The sequence below is a fragment of the Eriocheir sinensis genome, chromosome 5 (assembly GCF_024679095.1).
Source record: "Eriocheir sinensis breed Jianghai 21 chromosome 5, ASM2467909v1, whole genome shotgun sequence".
Lineage (NCBI taxonomy): Eukaryota > Metazoa > Arthropoda > Malacostraca > Decapoda > Varunidae > Eriocheir > Eriocheir sinensis.
Genome location: NC_066513.1, coordinates 2625489 through 2644552, shown reverse-complemented (window position 1 = coordinate 2644552; position 19064 = coordinate 2625489). Strand labels below are relative to the sequence as shown.

At 46.3% G+C, this 19064-nt stretch overlaps 1 long non-coding RNA gene across 1 annotated transcript in view; it reads right to left on the bottom strand.

Moving 5' to 3' along the window:
* Positions 1-609: 609 nt before the first annotated feature.
* The window catches only part of LOC126983372 (uncharacterized), a 40053-nt gene continuing 21598 nt past the window's right edge, over positions 610-19064 (bottom strand). The window contains exon 3 of the long non-coding RNA XR_007735823.1: positions 610-1645. This is a non-coding gene — a long non-coding RNA (uncharacterized LOC126983372). The remainder of the gene's footprint in view (positions 1646-19064) is intronic.

Below are 19064 nucleotides of genomic sequence, written 5' to 3'. Positions count from 1 at the left end.
TTTTCGGAGCAATGTCTAGGGGGCTTAGTTGTTGTTGTTGTTGTTGTTGTTGTTGTTGTTGTTGTTGTTGTCTTTGTTCATTCAAGAGTAAAGCATCAAAATACCTCTCCCGAAATTGACCTCTCTTTTGGCCTCTCGTTCATACTCTTTTTCTACTTTCTTTCTTCTTTTTCTTCTCCTTCATTTGCCTTTTCTTCTTCTTTTTTATTAATGTTTTTTTTGTCTCGTATCTTTTCTTTCTCTTTTTTTTTCCTTCTCTTTCTTTTCCATTAACTCTCTTTCTACTTCCTTTCTCTCTTCTCATTTGTTGTTCTTTTTTTTTAACCACGTTGCCCTTCTTCCATTTTCTCTTTCCCTTTCTCTTTCATAAGCTTTTTTTTTTCTCCGTCTTTCTTTCTCTCTTCTCCTTCATTTGTTTTTTTTCTTTTTATTAATGTGTTTTTGTGTGTGTCTTTCGTATCTTTCCATGCTGTAAAAGACACTAACACACTCTTACCTATTCCTTTTCCTTTCCTCAAGACTGTTAGTTCTCACCCATCTCAGCTCAAATCAGCCTAACGCCCCTTCATCCTCTTGTGGCGAGTTGGGACTTACGCCTCTCGCCTACCCAGCCTCCGGCCCTCCTAAGCCCCTAAGAGAGCCCCAGTACTTACGTTTCAGCTTGAAGGAGGCGGTGGCGCTGGAGACGAGGGCGAGGAGTACCACAACCACCTCAGCAAACCACCGTGTGAGGCCCGTGGTGGTGGTGGTGGTGATAGTGGTGGTGGTGGAGGCGGTGGTGGTGATGGTGGTGGTGGAGGGGGCACCGTCATTCCTCCCAGCAGCTTCCCACACTCCCCTTCGCCTCACTTTCCTGGGCTGGCCGTTTCCACTCCGCTCACTCCCCTGATTTCCGTCCGGGCGAGTTTTTTGGGGCGGGGAGGGAGTAGCCGCCGCAGGGGAGTTGTGTGGGCGAGACGTGGTGGCGGTGGTGGTGGCGGGGAGGGAGGTGGAAGTGGAGGTGGTGGGAGGGATGGATTAATGAAAGGAGAGGAAAGGAAGGAGTGGGTAAGGTAAGGAGGAGGAGGAGGAGGAGGAGGAGGAGGAGGAGGAGGAGGAGGAGGTTAGTTGGCCTGAGGAAAGATAATGTTCAGGGGAGAAAAGTCACAGTGAGGAAGGAGGTGACGAGGAGACGACGAAGGGAGAGTGGGGGAGATGGAGGCTGGGGGGAGGGATCTATGTCATTGGGGGGTGTATGAGAAGTGAGGGGGGGTAAGAACCTCTCGGCACCCTTGGTTCACTCCCCTGGTGCCCCCGCCTCACTCAGGGTACTGGGGAACACTGAACGGGGGACGCACTGCGAGGTACACGGAAGGGGCGTCGCTCCCTCCAACTCTCACTGGGTTCACCACCTCACCGCCTGCCCCGCCATGCCGTCCTTGCCTAAGGGGAGCCACTGGGGGCGATGTCGAACGGGGGCTACTGGGGTCGATGCCGAGGGGTGTATCATGAAGGGTCACTCAGTCTCAGGGGTCATGAAGGCGCGGGTCACGGAGGGTCACCACACCAAGGCTCCGCTTACTTGTCGCCTCCGTCACGACTCGACGGCTCCCTGCGCTGGTGTGCTTGTCCCGGAGGCCAGGTGAGGGCGGCGCCCGGCTCACACCTGTAGGGAAGGGAGGCACGCAGGTGTTAGTTAGCCAGGCAGACACTGTGCAGCCCAGAGCAACACTGCGTCCAGGGAGTGTGAGGAGAATGTGAGGGTGCTGTGTCTCGTTCATCCCTCGGGCTGGAGACAGAAAGAGGAGAGAAAGGCAGAGATGCGGGTCCTGGGTTATCCTGAGTAAGGGTAGGCCATCAAAGGCGAAGATCTCAGTAACAGTGCTTGGTAAATGAGTCTTATCCATCACATGGCTAGGACACAGGAAGAGCAGCCAATGGGAGAGAAAGAAGAAGGAACAAATTACAGATCCTGGGTTATCTATAGAGTCAGGGCAAGGCATCCCAAGCCATCAGGGGCGAAGACCGCATAGATTTCAATAAGGAGAGTCTAATTCTCTACTCTATTTAGGAGCAGTAAGTAGCGGGGGCTCTACTCTATTTAGGAGGAGTAAGTAGCGGGCTCTCTACTCTATTTAGGAGCAGTAAGTAGCGGGCCTTTTTTTTCATTATTGTATTTTTTTTTTACGCCCTTGCACTGTCTCCAATGCTGTAAAAAAAAATCGTCCTGCGAGAGACAGTGAGGCAAAAAGACGAAATGAGAGATACTCGTGTGGCAGGCCAGTTATGGGAAAGCACTATCTGGCCACCAAGGCATTAGAGATAAGGTTATGGAGGCTGTGTTAAAAGTGAGTAGAAGAAGAAGAGTGAGGGAAGGAAGGAGAGGGGGAGGAAGAGAGGGAAAAAGAAGGAAAGAGGCAAGGGAGGAATAATGGGAAGGAAAACGATTATGTCGAGTGGAAGCTAATATGAGAGAGAGAGAGAGAGAGAGAGAGAGAGAGAGAGAGAGAGAGAGAGAGCGAGAGCGAGAGAGTTTCAAGAAGCATCATCACACGAAGTTCAATTAGAAGAGAGAACAGAAGTACCAGAAAGACAAAGTTAAGTGTCCAGACCGCTTCCTTATTGAGTCAGTTAGTTGCGAAAGTAAAAATAACCGCTAGAGGCGCACGTGGGAAGAGTCAAATCCAGAGTCCAGGCTCCAGATCGCTTCCCTGTCGAGTGAGTCTGTCGCGAGGGTAAAACTAACCGAGGGGAGGCCGGTGTAGGGGAGAGTTTTAGTGCTCCGGCCGAGGGGGAGGAGGGTTTAAAAAGACCTCCGCCAAAAGTGTGTCAGCCGCCCCAACTCTCGCTAAAAGTGCTTAATTGGCGTTTCCTTCCGGCGTCAACACACGAGCCTTATGAAGCACACACACACACACACACACACACACACACACACACACACACACACACACACACACACACACACACACACGCATACGCACCCCCCACCCACACCCACACACACACACGATAGAAAAGAGAGATAAAAATGGACCGAGTTTGATATCAGTATTCAACTAGTTCTTGTTTGGTCTGAGCTTCAAGACTTTTTCACTGCCGACTTTTTTTCTTCAGCGAATCGAAACACCGAGGGAAAAAAAAGTAAAATGTGGTGTTCTGGGCACTAGAAACTTTGAGCTATAATTCACAGCCGACTCGTCCTTGCTCGCCGCCACCTGCCCCTCTCCTCCCTCCCATTCCCTCAATTCTTTCCCTTCTTTCTCTTCCCCCTTCCTCGTTTTTCCTGGCTTCCTCCTTCCCTCTCTCCTTCCATTCTTTATTCTTTTCTCTCTTTATCTCCTCTTTCTCTTCCTTCCGTTTATCTTCTCCGAGTCTTCCAGGTTTCCATGTCTTCTCCTCCTCCTCCTCCTCCTCCTCCTCCTCCTCCTCCTCCTCCTCCTCCTCTTCCTTCCCCTTCCTTCCTTTCTCATTTTCTTTCCTCTTTCTTTTCCTCTATTTTCGTCCATGATCGCCCCCTCCTTCCCCCTCTCCTCCCTTCACCTCCCTTCCCCTTGCTTCTTCCTCCCTTCTCTCTTTCTTTTCTCTATTCTGTCCTTCTTTTCTTCCTTCCTTTCTCTTATTCTTTCCCTTCTTTCTCTTCTTTCCTTTTTTCTCTTTTCCGCGTCTTCTAGGTTTCCATGTCTCCTTCTCCTCCTCCTCCTCCTCCTCCTCCTCCTCCTTCCTTCCTTCCTTCCTTCCTTCCTTCCTTTCTCTATTCATTTACTTCTTTCTCTTACTTCCTTTTCTCTTTTCCTTGTCTCTCCTTCCCCTTCGCATCCTCCTTCCCCCTCTCCTTCTTCTCCTTTTTTTCTTTCCCCTCTTTTTCTTCCTGTCTCCATACCTCCTCCTCCTTCTCCTCCTTCCCCTTCCCTTTCTCTTATTCTTTCCTCTCTTTCTCTTACTTCCTTTTCTCTGTTCCGTGTCGTCTCCATGTCTCCTCCTTTTCCTTCTCCTCTTTCCTTCTTTCCTTCCTTTCTTTACTCTTTCCCTTCTTTCTCTTCCTACATTTTCCTTTTTCATCCACTCTTCATTTTCCTGTTTCTTTTTCATTCTCTTCCAAGTCTAAATCTCTCCTCCTCCTCCTCCTCCTCCTCCTCCTCCTCCTCCTATTACTCCTCCTCCTCCTCCTCCTCCTCCAGTACTTGAAAATATGCGCTCACAATAAAATAAACTCGAGATATTTTTAGAGTAACACCGAAAAGAACCTTAAAAGTTGTATGTTTCTGCAGGACTTGAGAAATGTTTATAGCAGTCAATTTGAGAAAAAAACCCGTACAATATGAATTAAAAACCGAGATATTTTTGAAGCAACGCCTTTGAGAGAAGATTGCCAAAAAAGTGATATTTATTGCGACAGTGCTTGAGTCACGTTTGTAGCGACCGATATAAAAAAAGTAACGTGGACAGATATGAAAAAATGTTAGAATATATGTTTTTAACGCGGGCAAATAAAGGACAACGAGAGATTTTTTTTTTCAGTGACCGGCAGTGGAAAGGCTGGAAAAAAAAGCGCGTGCAGATGAAAAAAATAAATAGTTTTTAAAGCGACAAAAATGCCAGAAATATAACCAACTGATTCTTCTCTTTTTCAGCGGCCGCCTCGTGCCAACAAAGGAGTGGAAGGTATGTACAAAAATATTAAAAAGGCAAGATAGTTTTACAGGAACAAGAGAAAGAGCAAAATGACAATATATTTTTACTGCAACAAGAAAAGATGGGAAGGTGTTTTTAGGTAAAGAAAGCAACATATTTTCACAATAACAACGACACAACAAACGAACAAAAGCAATATCATCAAGGCAGGGCGCTTTGACTCGCTTCCACCAGTGTCCCCTCCCAGATGCTGTCCATATACAGGGGCCGTGTCCGCCCACCTATGGAATACGCCTCTCATGTGGAGGGGGGGCTCCACACACACACACACACACACACACACACACACACACACACACACACACACACACACACACACACACACACACACACACACACACACACACACACACACACACACACACACACACACACACACACACACACACACACACACACACACACACACACACACACACACACACACACACACACACACACACACACACACACACACACACACACACACACACACACACACACACACACACACACACACACACACACACACACACACACACACACACACACACACACACACACACACACACACACACACACACACACACACACACACACACACACACACACACACACACACACACACACACACACACACACACACACACACACACACACACACACACACACACACACACACACACACACACACACACACACACACACACACACACACACACACACACACACACACACACACACACACACACACACACACACACACACACACACACACACACACACACACACACACACACACACACACACACACACACACACACACACACACACACACACACACACACACACACACACACACACACACACACACACACACACACACACACACACACACACACACACACACACACACACACACACACACACACACACACACACACACACACACACACACACACACACACACACACACACACACACACACACACACACACACACACACACACACACACACACACACACACACACACACACACACACACACACACACACACACACACACACACACACACACACACACACACACACACACACACACACACACACACACACACACACACACACACACACACACACACACACACACACACACACCACTTTTGAACAGAGTGGAGTTAAAGGCTCTTCGTCTCATCAACTCTCCTCCTCTTGCTAATAGTTTTCTGCCTCTTCACTTCCGCCAGTGTTGCATCTCTATCTATCTTCTACGATATTTTCATGCTGACTGCTCTTCAGAACTTGCTAACTCCATGCCTGTACCCCTCGAGTGGCCCTGCACACGACTTCCTACTATAGCTCATCCCTTTGCGATACAAATCCCTTATGCAAGAGGTAACCAGCATCTTCATTCCTTCATCCCTTTCGGTGATAAAATTTGAAACAGCGTTCCTTTGTCCTTTGGGGAGTATCGAGACATTCTTGCATAGGGAATTTGGACAGTATAGGGATGAGCTAGAGTGGAAAGTCGAGTGCAGCGGGGTCGAGGGAGGGTGGTAGGGATGCAGTTAGCAAGTTTACAAGAGCATTCAGCGTGAAAATATCGTTAGAAGATAGAGAGAGATGCAACATTTCGGCGCAACTGAAAACGTAGAAGACTGTCAGTATGAGGAGGGGAGTTGATGAGACGAAGAGCCTTAGACTCCATTCTGTCTAAGAGAGCTGTGTGTGGGGGCCCCTGTATATGAAAAGCATCTGGGAGGGGAAAAAGAACTGACGGAGGCGATACAGAACGCCCAATCTCGAGGAAGCCGATTTAGCGAGAGAGGGAATGTGAAGTTTCCAGTTGAGATTTTGAATTAAGGATAGACCGAGGATGTTTTGCGTAGAAAAAGGTGACAGCTGAGTGCTGTTGAAGAATAGGGGATAAGTGTTTGGAAGACTGTGTCGAGGTGATAGGTGGGGAAACTGAGTTTTTGATAAATTGAAGAACACCAAGTTCCTTCTACCCCAATCGAAAATGATAGCAAGGTCTGCAGCCTCCAGTTTGGAGTCTTGTAATTTCTGTTGAGAGGGTCTTCTGTTGAAAGAATTAGAATAATGCAGAATAGTGCAAGTGGATAGGACAGTTTGTTTTGGAAAGAAGATCATCATTGAACAAAAGAAAGAGTGGGAGATAGGCTAGAGCCCTGCGAGACACCACTGTTGATAGGTTTAGGGGAAGAACAGTGACCGTCTACCACAGCAGAGATAGAACGGCCGGAAAGGAAACTGGAGATAAAGGTACAGAGAGAAGGATAGAATCCGTAGGAGGGTAGTTTGGAAAGCAAATATTTGTGCCAGACTCTGTCAAAAGTTTTCGAGATGTCAAAGGCAGTAGTAAAGGTTTCACCGAAACGGCTAAGAGAGGATGACCAAGAGTCAGTTAGGAAGGCAAGATCACCAGTAGAACGCCCCTTGCGAAACCCATACTGGCGATTAGAGAAAATGTCAGAAGTGGATAGATGCTCAAGAATCTTCCGGTTAAGTATTGATTCAAAAGCTTTAGAAGAACAGAAAAGTAAAACTATAGGGCGGTAGTTTGAGGGATTGGATCGGTCACCCTTCTTAGGCACAGGCTGTATGAAGGCATACTTCCAGCAGGAAGGAAAGGCAGATGTTGACAGGCAGAGGCGAAAGAGTATGACCAGGCAGGGTGTCAGCACGGAGGCACAGTTTTTAAGGGCAATAGGAGGCACTCCATCAAGTCCATAAACCTTCTGAGAGTTGAGGCCAGAGAGGGCATAGAAAACATCAGAACATCATAACAGGCATGGTGGAGTCGGAGGGGGGATGAGTAGGAGGAATATGCCCTGGATCGTCCTGAGGGGTATTTTCAGAGAAAGTTTGAGCGAATGGTTCAGCCTCAGAGACAGAAGAGACGGCGGTGCTGCCGTCACTACTAGGGAGAGGAGGGAAAGATGAAGAAGTGAAATTGTTAAGTATTTTTTGGAAGGAGCCAGATGTTCCTGGAAGAATTAGAGAAAACGAGGCTGTGGCAATTTCTATTAATGGAAGAATTTTTGATAAGTCGAAGAAAAGATCTGGAGCAATTCCGGGCAGAAATGTAAAGATCATGATTAGCAGGAGTGCGAAGGCTCTGGTACCTTTTGTGAGCTGCCTTTCTATCTTTGACAGCACGAGAACAAGCGTGATCGAACCAAGGTTTTTTAGCATGGGGGTAGAGAAAGAACGTGGAATATGTGCCTCCATTCCAGAGACAGTCACCTCTGTGATGCGCTGAGCACACACAGAGGGGTTTCTCTCCTGGAAGCGTAATCATTCCATTGGAAATCGGAAAAGTACATCCTCAGGTCGTCCCACCGAGCGGAGGTGAAATGCCAAAAGCACCGCCATTTCGGCGGGTCCAGAAGCTGTGCAGGAGCAATACGACGGAGCTTTTTTTTTACTTTACCTTTCACTATTTCCTATACGCTATATCGTTCCTTTGAACTGTCTCCTTCACTGTCTGTTTTGTCCCAGAACCAACTCATGCATTCTGTCTTCTGCCCTTCAACTGTCTTTCACGCTAAGTTTTCTTTGAACTTTCTCCTTCACTCAAGATTTTTTCCCTTTACGGGCTCCTTCACGCTGTGTACTACCATTGAACTGTCTCCCTCGCTATTGAACATAAGGCCAGGGAAGGGGATGCGAGAGCCTGGCGGGTGTGCCGAAAAACAAGCTCCTGCATCCCGGGGCGAGTTTTTAACGGGGCAAAGTTTCCTGTGCGCCGCTAACTTACGGTGAACCTGAGTCAACTTAACTTTTTACGTTTTACCCACTGAGAGAGAGAGAGAGAGAGAGAGAGAGAGAGAGAGAGAGAGAGAGAGAGAGAGAGAGAGAGAGAGAGAGAGAGAGAGAGAGTATGCGTGAGTGTGCAAGTGCGTGTGCGTGTGTGTATGTGTGTGGTGTCAAAAGTTTCATCAGAGGAGGAGTAAGAGGAGGAGGGATGAGAGTACATAGTTGAGACTTGTCAAGAAGAAGGGCGGAGTGGAGGAGACGAAGGAAACGTACAGCGAAATAAGAAGAAAGAAGAAGATGAAGATGATGATGATGATGATGATGATGATGATGATGATGATGATGATGATGATGAGGAGGAGGAGGAGGAGGAGGAGGAGGAGGAGGAGGAGGAGGAGGAGGAAACTGCGAAACATGGACGAGCAGGCAGCAGAAAGCCTGTTTTCTCATTATGAGGCTGCCTGCCTTAGTGATGTAACCGATTTATCAGCCACTCGAGTGACTTGCGGATAAGATCAAGACACTTTTGGTCCTACGCGCGGGTATGTTAAGTTCACCTCTGACGCAGCAAGGTGGCTATCAAAGCGATTATTAAGTTGATCATTGTAGTACTAACAACTTTTGCAGGAAGGTTGTTCCAGTAGCGGATGACTCTTCAAAAAATAACCTTTTCCAATGTTTGTACTGCATCGCTTCCCTTGAATTGTCGGACCATTATTTCCTGTTCTCCAGTTAGTTTCGAGCGCTAAAAGCTTGGAGGCGGTGGCTGAGTGGTCAGCGTCGAGCGCGGCTTTTTAGAGAATCCAGATTAGAATCCCGCCCGCCGCTCGAAGCTGACAATTTTCAGTCACCGCCAAGTGGCCTAAGACTACCCATATGTTGTCCTGAAGACCCGGACCTTAGATTAACTCTCTAAAGAGAATAAAAAATGAAACAAACAAGATTGCACCTCTATAAAAAGCTTGCCTGCGCCATAACGGGTGTGGGCCGAGCACCAGGCCCCACCAAGAAAGCCCACCGGCGCCATGGGCTGAACTTTAAAAAGATACTAATCTTGTTCATGAATTTGAAGGCTTGTGTCAGGTCCCCACGCAGGCATCTCTTTTCCAGTGTGAAGAGGTTTAGTCGCTTGGGTCGTTCCACATAAGGTTGAGACCTCGATGGTGGTGTCCTTGACGGAGCGCTTCGCAGAACTCTCGAGCAATTAAATATCCTCTTGCAATCAGGGGACAGAACTGAACTGTGAATTCCAGGAAGGAGGAAGAGAAGGAGGAGGAGAAAACGTAGAGAAGAGCGATGGCATGATTGGAGAGAAAGAGGAAAGTGATGGAGCGTAATGGAGGAAAAAAGACAAAGGCAATGGAGGAGGAGGAAGAGGAGGAGGGAGAAAGAGACGGAGGAAAAGGAGGAGAAAGAAGGGAAGGTATAGAGAGAGGTGTTAGTTCTCTCTCTCTCTCTCCCTCTCCGCCTGGCTAAGCTTTAAAAATCATTTACTCACTCAGCAGAACACATTCGTCCCTTTGTGTGAGAAGCGAAGTAATACTAATAAAAGCCCACCTTGGTTTAACAGCGAAATTAAACACTCAATCAAGGAGAGAAAATTGTTTTACAGGCTAAAGAAAGAGCAAAGCACGCCCGAAAACATTAGACTTTACCATGATGCCAGGCGACGAGTAAAAAGATTAGTATGTCAAGCAAAGCGTAGATATGAAGAAACTATTGCGGCCAACTGTAAAAATAATCCGAAATCCTTCTTCAGTTACATAAACAACAGAAAGGCGATCAGAAGTGGAATTGGACCCTTAACAAACAGCTACGGTGCACTAGTGACTGACAGACAACACGTTGCAGACCTATTAAACATTTACTTTTCCTCGGTGTTTAATACTAACCGTCTTCCTCCCACTACCACCAGCATCAGTACGAATGTAAATTCAGAGCATGCATTGCCTAACTTTGAAATAACAACCGATGAAGTCCTTAAAGCCCTCCAATCACTTATAACAAATAAAAGTCCTGGACCTGACAAGTATATCCTAGACTGCTCAAAGAAACGAAGAGCGAAATACTCTCCTCCCTCACAACCGTATTCAATATGTCCTTGCGACAAGGAATCGTCCCTTCGGATTGGAAAAAGGCCAACGTGACACCGATTTTTAAGAAAGGAGACAAAAAATTACCAGGTAATTACAGACCCATTAGTCTAACTTCGGTTGTAGATAAGCTACTTGAGAGCATAATTAGAGACAAAATTGTGAGTTACCTTGAAAGCCACTCATTAATTGGGGACTCACAACACGGCTTCCGTAACAAAAGATCCTGCCTATCAAACCTATTGACCTTTTATAACGACCTCTTCTCAGTTTATGAAGTAACCAAATCACTGGACGTGGTCTATCTTGATTTCCAGAAAGCGTTTGATAAAGTCCCATGTCATAAAATACTTTGTAAATTAAAGCAAATAGGTATTGACGGTCAAGTACACCAATGGATTGCGAATTGGGTGAGCAACAGACTACAAAGAGTGGTGATTGACGGATTTAACTCAGAGTGGGCGCCGGTCACTAGCGGCGTCCCTCAGGGCTCGGTTTTTGGCCCAGTGCTCTTCATTATTTACATCAACGATGTGGATGTTGGACTCAATTATCGCATTAGTAAATTTGCAGACGACACAAAGATTGGTAACTCGGTTCACACTGACGAAGATAGGCAAAGCATCCAAGAAGATTTGCACAAAATTTCGGCCTGGTCGGATAGATGGGAGATGCCCTTTAACGTAGGCAAGTGCCAGGTCCTTCATGTTGGAACAAGGAATAAGAAGTTCAATTACGAAATGCGCGGCGTTAAACTCAAAAGCGTTCAATGCGTTAAGGACTTGGGGGTCAAAATCGCGTCAAACCTCAAATTCTCACATCAATGCATCGATTCAGCAAATAAAGCGAACAGAATGTTGGGCTTCATTAAAATAAACTTTTTATTCAAGAATAAAGATGTAATACTTCCCCTCTACAATAGTTTAGTCAGACCCCACTTAGAATATGCGGTACAGTTTTGGTCTCCCCACCATGCAAAGGACATTGCTAAATTAGAAGGTGCTCAGCGTCGGGCAACAAAAATGGTCCCTTCCTTGCGGAACAAATCTTACGAAGAAAGGCTTTCCACCCTTAACATGTTCTCTCTTGAGAAACGTCGCCTCCGAGGAAAACTGATCGAATGTTTTAAAATACTTAATGGTTTCACGAATGTAGACAGATCAGCATTGTTTATGATCGATGACACTTTGCGTACGAGGAACAATGGCGTAAAACTCAAATGTAGACAAGTAAATTCAGACTGCATCAAATTTTTCTTCGCCAACGTTGTAGTGCGAGAATGGAACAAGCTCCCACCGTCAGTGGTCCAGTGTAGCACGATTGACTCCTTCAAAAATAAGCTCGACCGTCACTTCCTTCAACTTACTATTAACTAGAGTTGAACTGCAACGTTTTGGAGCCATATGATTAATGTAGAATCACAGACATACCACCTAGTCTGGACCATGGGGTCTGTGTGGTCTGATTTTCAATGTAAACCTATCTCTCTCTCTCTCTCTCTCTCTCTCTCTCTCTCTCTCTCTCTATATATCTATATCTCTCTCTCTCTCTCTCTCTCTCTCTCGACACGTGAAACCGCTAATATAAAAATCAACTTCAATATTAGTATCTTTTCGGCTGTCTTGAAAAGCGTCGTGGGTCCTGCCCGCCTCGAGGTTGTAAATTGTATGATTGTGTATGAATGAATGTGTTTAGGGAGAGGGTGACCTGTATGTGTGGTGGGGGGTAAGAAAGGAAGGGAAGGGAAGGGAAGAGAAACGGCCGAAAGGGGAAGGGAGGTGAAAGGGAGTCATGGAGGTGAAGAGATGGGAATGAGAGTACGGGAAAAGAAGGGAATGGAAGGAAGGGAAGGGCTGGAGGAAAGGAAAGAGAAGGGTAAAGGTAAAGGGCAGGGAATGAAAGAAAGAAAGGGAAGGAAAATTAGAAGGATGGGAATGAAAGGAAAAGAAAGGAAACGAAAAGAAGTGGAATGGAAGGAAAAGAGAAGCGAAGGGAAGGGTAGGAACGGGAGTAGAAGGGAAAAGAAGGGAAAGAAAGGGAAGGGTAGGGAAGGAAAAGGAGAGGGAGGGAAAGGAAAGGAAAAGGAAAGAAAGGGAATGGAAGGAATAGGGAAGGGAAGGGAAAGGAAGGGAAGGGAAGGGAAGCGAAGAAAATGGAAGGGAAGGGGAGGGAAAGGAAGGAAAAGGAAGGTAATGGAAGGAACAGGAGAGGGAGAGAAAGGAAAGGAAAACTAAAAAAAAGAAAATGGAAGGAATAGGGAAGGGAAGGGAAAGGAAGGGAAGGGAAGGGAAGCGAAGGAAGTGGAAGGGAAGGGGAGGGAAGGGAAAGGAAGGGAAGCGAAGGAAATGGAAGAGAAGGTAAGGGGAGGGAAAGGAAGGAAAGAAAGGGAATGGAAGGAATAGGGAAGGGAAGGGAAAGGAAAGGAAAAGGAAAGAAAGGGAATGGAAGGAAAAGGAAGGGAAGGGAAGGGAAGCGAAGCGAAGAAAATGGAAGGGAAGGGGAGGGAAAATAAGGGAAGGGAAGGGAAGGGAAGGGAAGCGAAGGAAATGGAAGGGAGGGGGAGGGAAAGGAAGGAAAAGGAAGAGAAGGGAAGGGAAGGGGAGGAACAGGAGTTGAAATGAAGGGAAGGGAAAGGAAGAAATGTAAAAGACAGAGCAAGGATGTGTGTGTGTGTGTGTGTGTGTGTGTGTACTTCGAGATAAATCAATACATGTTTTCCTCTTGTTTATTTCTCTGGACCAACGGCATCACGGATTTTACATTTACAGTTCAGTTTCTCACTTGACCTTTAAATACAATGGAGCAGTAAGTAACGGGCTTTTTTTTCATTATTTTCTTTCTTTTTCTTATTTTCTTTTTTTTTTACGCCCTTGCACTGTCTCCGCTGCTGTAAAAAAAAATACATTGCCGTTTTTTCTCGACAGGTTTATGTTTGCGTCAACTTTCATTTATTTTTACTTCATTTATTTATTTGTTACTCTCCCCGCGGCTTCTTCGCTTCACGTGTGTTTGATTTAACGAAGTTTGGGATTTTTTTTGTCTCGTCTACTTTACCTCCTCTTCCTCCCGCAGAGCTTTTTTTTTTTTTTTTTTTTTTTCATCCGCCAGTATCATCACCACCACCATCACCATCACCACCACCATCACCACTACTACCACCACAACCACCATCACCACCACCATCACCACCTCTACTACCACCATCACCACCATCACCACCACCATCACCACCTCTACTACCACCATCACCACCATCACCACCACCATCACCACCTCTACTACCACCGCCATCACCATCACCACCACCATCACCACCTCCACTACCACCGCCATCACCATCACCACCACCATCACCACCTCTACTACCACCGCCATCACCATCACCACCACCATCACCACCTCCACTACCACCACTACCACCATCACCACTACCTGCACCACCATCACCACCACCACCACCATCATCACCACCTCCACTACCATAACCACCACCACCACCACCACCACCACCATCACCACCACCACCACCACCATCACCACCACCACCACCACCACCACCACCACCACCACCACCATCACCATCACCACCACCATCACCACCTCCACTACCACCACCACCACCACCACTAAAATCATCACCACTAACACCACATAAACTAATATTACCATCTCTTTTATATTCTCCACCACCACCACCACCACCATCACTACCACCATCACCATCACCACCACCACCACCACTACCACCACAACCACCACCACCACCACCATCACCACTTCCACTACCACCACCACCACTACTAACATCATCACCACTAACACCACATAAACCAATATCACCATCTCTCTTATATTCTCCACCACCACCACCACCACCATTGCTAACACCATCAAAGTATGCATCACCACCACCACCGCCTCCATTATCATCACCACCGTCATCATCACCACCCTGCCTGACATTTCCATCGCTATCGCCATCGCCATCAGCCTCCCCATCAACACCATCACCACCGCCATCACCACTCTCATCACCGCCGGAGCTGCTTAATTTCCTCCGCCGTTACCATGACAACGATTGTCTTCACCACCACCACCATTACCACCACCACCACCACCACCACCGCTACCACTGCTACTCCCCCTCCACCACTACTACCCTCCCCCACCACCATTACCCTCTCCCACCACCATTACCCCCCCTCCCACCACCATTACCACCACTACTACTACTACTACTACTACCCCACCCCCTCCCACCATCACAACCACTAACCCCACCACCACCACCACCACTGCCACCACCACCATCACCACCTCCACAGCATCCTTCATTTCCTTGGTTGCCTCCTTCCCTCCAGACAGCCCTCCACCCCCGGGCGACATGAGTGAAGTTACACCCCGGGGTCAGAGTGGCAGAGGTCGTGAACACAGTCACAAGGGCGCGAGTCATTAAGTTAACAAGAGATTGGGGAGACGTGGAGGGACGAAGTGCTGCCCGAGATGAGCGGGCGATATTAGTGAGCCCGAGAGTCTCTAGTAACACGATATATAACCGCGCATTGTGGCCAGGTGTGACTCCAGTGGTCGGCTTACCTTACTTTAACCCGTCCGCTGTGATTGGCATGGATTTGGCCTTCACAGATAGCCTGGTAACATATACTTTCAGGTCTTTCTCTGCCTCTGTGGTGGATAGTGGAGTGTTTCCCATGTGGTATTGGTATGCTGGATATCCCCTCCTAAGGTGCAGGACTACATTTTTTCTTCATTGAATTGTAGCAGCCACTTTTTGTTCCATTCCTGCAGCTTGGTGATGTCTTCTTGTAGGGAATCCTCAGTCAAGGAGTTAACAGTCCCTTGGCTCGAAGAACTGATGCTGTTGACTAAACGGGTGTCTGTTTTACAACTAATTAGAGAGAGTTCAATAGCAATTAGAACCATTGATTCCCTGCATTGAACAGACAAGATGTGTAGACGCGGCTTAGTTTACGGTCTTCAATCCTTTAACGACGCGGGGGGGGGAGTTCATTTTGAAAAGAACAAATCGTACTAGGGACTGGCAAAGAGTTCCAGTGGTGTATGGTTAAGTGAGCCAAGTGTTCTGCACGGGCCAGCACTACTTAAAGGCTAACGTGAGGCTGTTTGGCAGACACGCTCGGGACAGGGGCGGCGTCCCCTTAACTGCCGCTCGGTCGCCTCGCTTCTCGAGGGAGATAGAAAAATTTAAAAAAGAATAGAGTTAAATTTGTAATTAGTTATGTGGATGCTAATTAATGATTTTATACACCCTTCATTAGAGCTGAAATTACCCGGGGAATTGACGCGGGATTAACATTAACGATCCTGACTCACATTAACCAACTCACCACGATATTTTTCATCACAGTACTTATAGAAGCTTATATGTGTGTGTGTGTGTGTGTGTGTGTGTGTGTGTGTGTGTGTGTGTGTGTGTGTGTGTGTGTGTGTGCTCTCCCATGTCTCTTATCTTTCGTCGTCTTCTCCTCCTCCTCCTCCTCCTCCTCCTCCTCCTCCTCCTTGTCTTCTTCTCATCACTTCGGTTCGTCACCTTTGCTCCTGCCCTCTGAGACTCTCTCTCTTCATTGCCTTCGCGTGAATTTGTGTTGGCATTTGCAGAGTCACTTTATATTGGTGTTGTGTTGCGCTGGCTTGGCTTGCCGTGTTGTCTAGGGCTGGCTTGGGATGTTGTGTTGGCTTGATTTGGGTTGGGTTTGGTTGAGTTGGCCTGGGTTGGGTTAGCTTGGGTCGTGTTGTGATGTGTTGGCTTGTGTTGTGTCGTGTTGGCTTGGGTTGTGTTGTATTGGCTTGTTTTGGGTTGGTCTGGGTTGCATTGCGTTGGTCTGGGTTGCATTGGGTTGGTCTGGGTTGGTGTGGGTTGGTCTGGGTTGCATTGGGCTGGTCTGGGTTGGTCTGGGTTGCATTGGGTTGGTCTGGGTTGCATTGGGTTGGTCTGGGTTGGTCTGGGTTGGTCTGGGTTGCATTGGGCTGGTCTGGGTTGGTCTGGGTTGCATTGGGTTGGTCTGGGTTGCATTGGGTTGGTCTGTTTGCATTGGGTTGGTCTGGGTTGCATTGGGTTGGTCTGTTTGCATTGGGTTGGTCTGGGTTGGTCTGGGTTGCATTGGGTTGGTCTGGGTTGCATTGGGTTGGTCTGGGTTGGTCTGGGTTGCATTGGGTTAGTCTGTTTGTATTGGGTTGGTCTGGGTTGGTCTGGGTTGGTCTGGCTTGCATTGGGTTGGTCTGGGTTGGTCTGGGTTGCATTGGGTTGGTCTTGGTTGCGTTGGGTTGGTCTGGATTGCATTAGGTTCGCTTGGGTTGGTCTTGGTGTGAATGACGTGCTATGTTGTGTTGTGTCGTAATGGCTTGAGTCGTGTTGTATTGGCTTACTTTGGGTTGTTCTGGGCTGCGTTGGTTTAATCTTGAAGTGAATGGGTTAGGTTATTTTGTGTTGTGATGTGTTGGCTTCGGTTGCTTTGGGTTGGTCTTAACGTGATTGCTTTGGATTATTTTGTGTTGTGATGGGTTGGCTTCGGTTGCCTTGGGCTGGTCTTAACGTGAATGGTTTGGACTCTTAGGTTATGATGGGTTGACGTCGGTTGCCTTGGGTTGGTCTTAACGTGATTGGTTTGGACTCTTTTGTGTTGTGATAGGTTGGTCTGGTTAGTCAGGGTGCATTAGGTTCGTCAAGATTTCCCTTATTTAGATATGTCCCTGTAGTGGAATTTCTTGCCTGTCTGTCTACAAAAAACGAGTTATTATTTACCCCCACGGATTTACACTCACTCTTCATCAACTCAAGATCAACCGTCGCGTCTTTTCTTTATGTGTTCAGTGTTCAACTTTTGTCTGCTCGTTGACGCTTTGTCGCTCATGTACCTCGAGGCATGATACTTACTCTTCATTAACGCACGACTTAGCGCTGTATCCCTGCTATAAGTCCCCAGTTTTCCGCCCTGTGTCCCTTCTGTATGTCCTCAACGTTCCGCATTTGTCTCTTCGTTGACGCCATGTCCCTCACGTCCCTCGGGGCATAAACAGTAACTCTTTATCAACACACGACTCAGCGCTGTGTTCCTCCTCGTCCCGCTCTTGTTCCCAGGGTGATGTATGAGTTCTGAGCCTCGTGAGCCATTGTAGTAGGAAGAGTGATGGGCAAGCATGTGCAAGAAAGAGAGAGAGAGAGAGAGAGAGAGAGAGAGAGAGAGAGAGAGAGAGAGAGAGAGAGAGAGAGAGAGAGAGAGAGAGAGAGAGAGAGAGAGAGAGAGAGAGAGAGAGATTGATATTTGATATTGATAAATTTATTGGTCTTTTATAGTATAATAATATATAATACATATATGCATATTACAACCCAGGTCCATTAAGCAAGGAGCTTTTATATGGACCCCGTTTAATGATCAAAGAAATGTAAAACCATGCAGATGTTACGGCCTGGCTGAAAACATTAACATTGTATACTATGCATTACATACACATACATAAACGCCCATACATACATGGACACACATATAAATATATATGCACATACACACACACATGCATACACATACATATACAATACATACAGACACACATACATGTATATACACATACATATGCATACATATACCTACACACATACACATACATACATACATATACATATACATACGCGTACACACTTATACACATGTACAGACATACAAATTTATGGGTATTGCCTACACACCCAAATACATGTACGTACATACCGACCTACATATGTAAGTACCTACATACATGCGCATACATACATACATACATATATATATATATATATATATATATATATATATATATATATATATATATCTATATATATATATATATATATATATATATATAGATATGTAAATATACATACATGCATAAATCTACACACACAAGCATACGACAAACCAACCACGCATATACAAATACATAAGAAAAACTCATATATACGTACATACAAACACATACACAAATACATATACATGCACATACACATACATACACACACGCATGTAAATACATACATGTACATACACATACAAGTATACATATACACAACACTGACACATTCATATACAGATATACATACATATACATACAATATACACATACACAAGATATACACACACATACACATACATACGTAACACATATACATATACACATACATATACATGCATACAGTACATACACTCAATACACGTACATCAATACACATATACATACACACACACACACACACACACACACACACACACACACACACACACACGTACGCATGCATACAATACTGATCCAAAATAGTTCCAATAATACAATAAAGTATGACTGTTGTTCATAACTTTGCAGGAACATTGATTCGATTTTTCCTTTGAAAACATTAATTGAAGTAAGGGATTTGATATTATGTGGGAGGCTATTCCAGAGTGTGTGTGTGTATGAGAGAGAGAGAGAGAGAGAGAGAGAGAGAGAGAGAGAGAGAGAGAGAGAGAGAGAGAGAGAGAGAGAGAG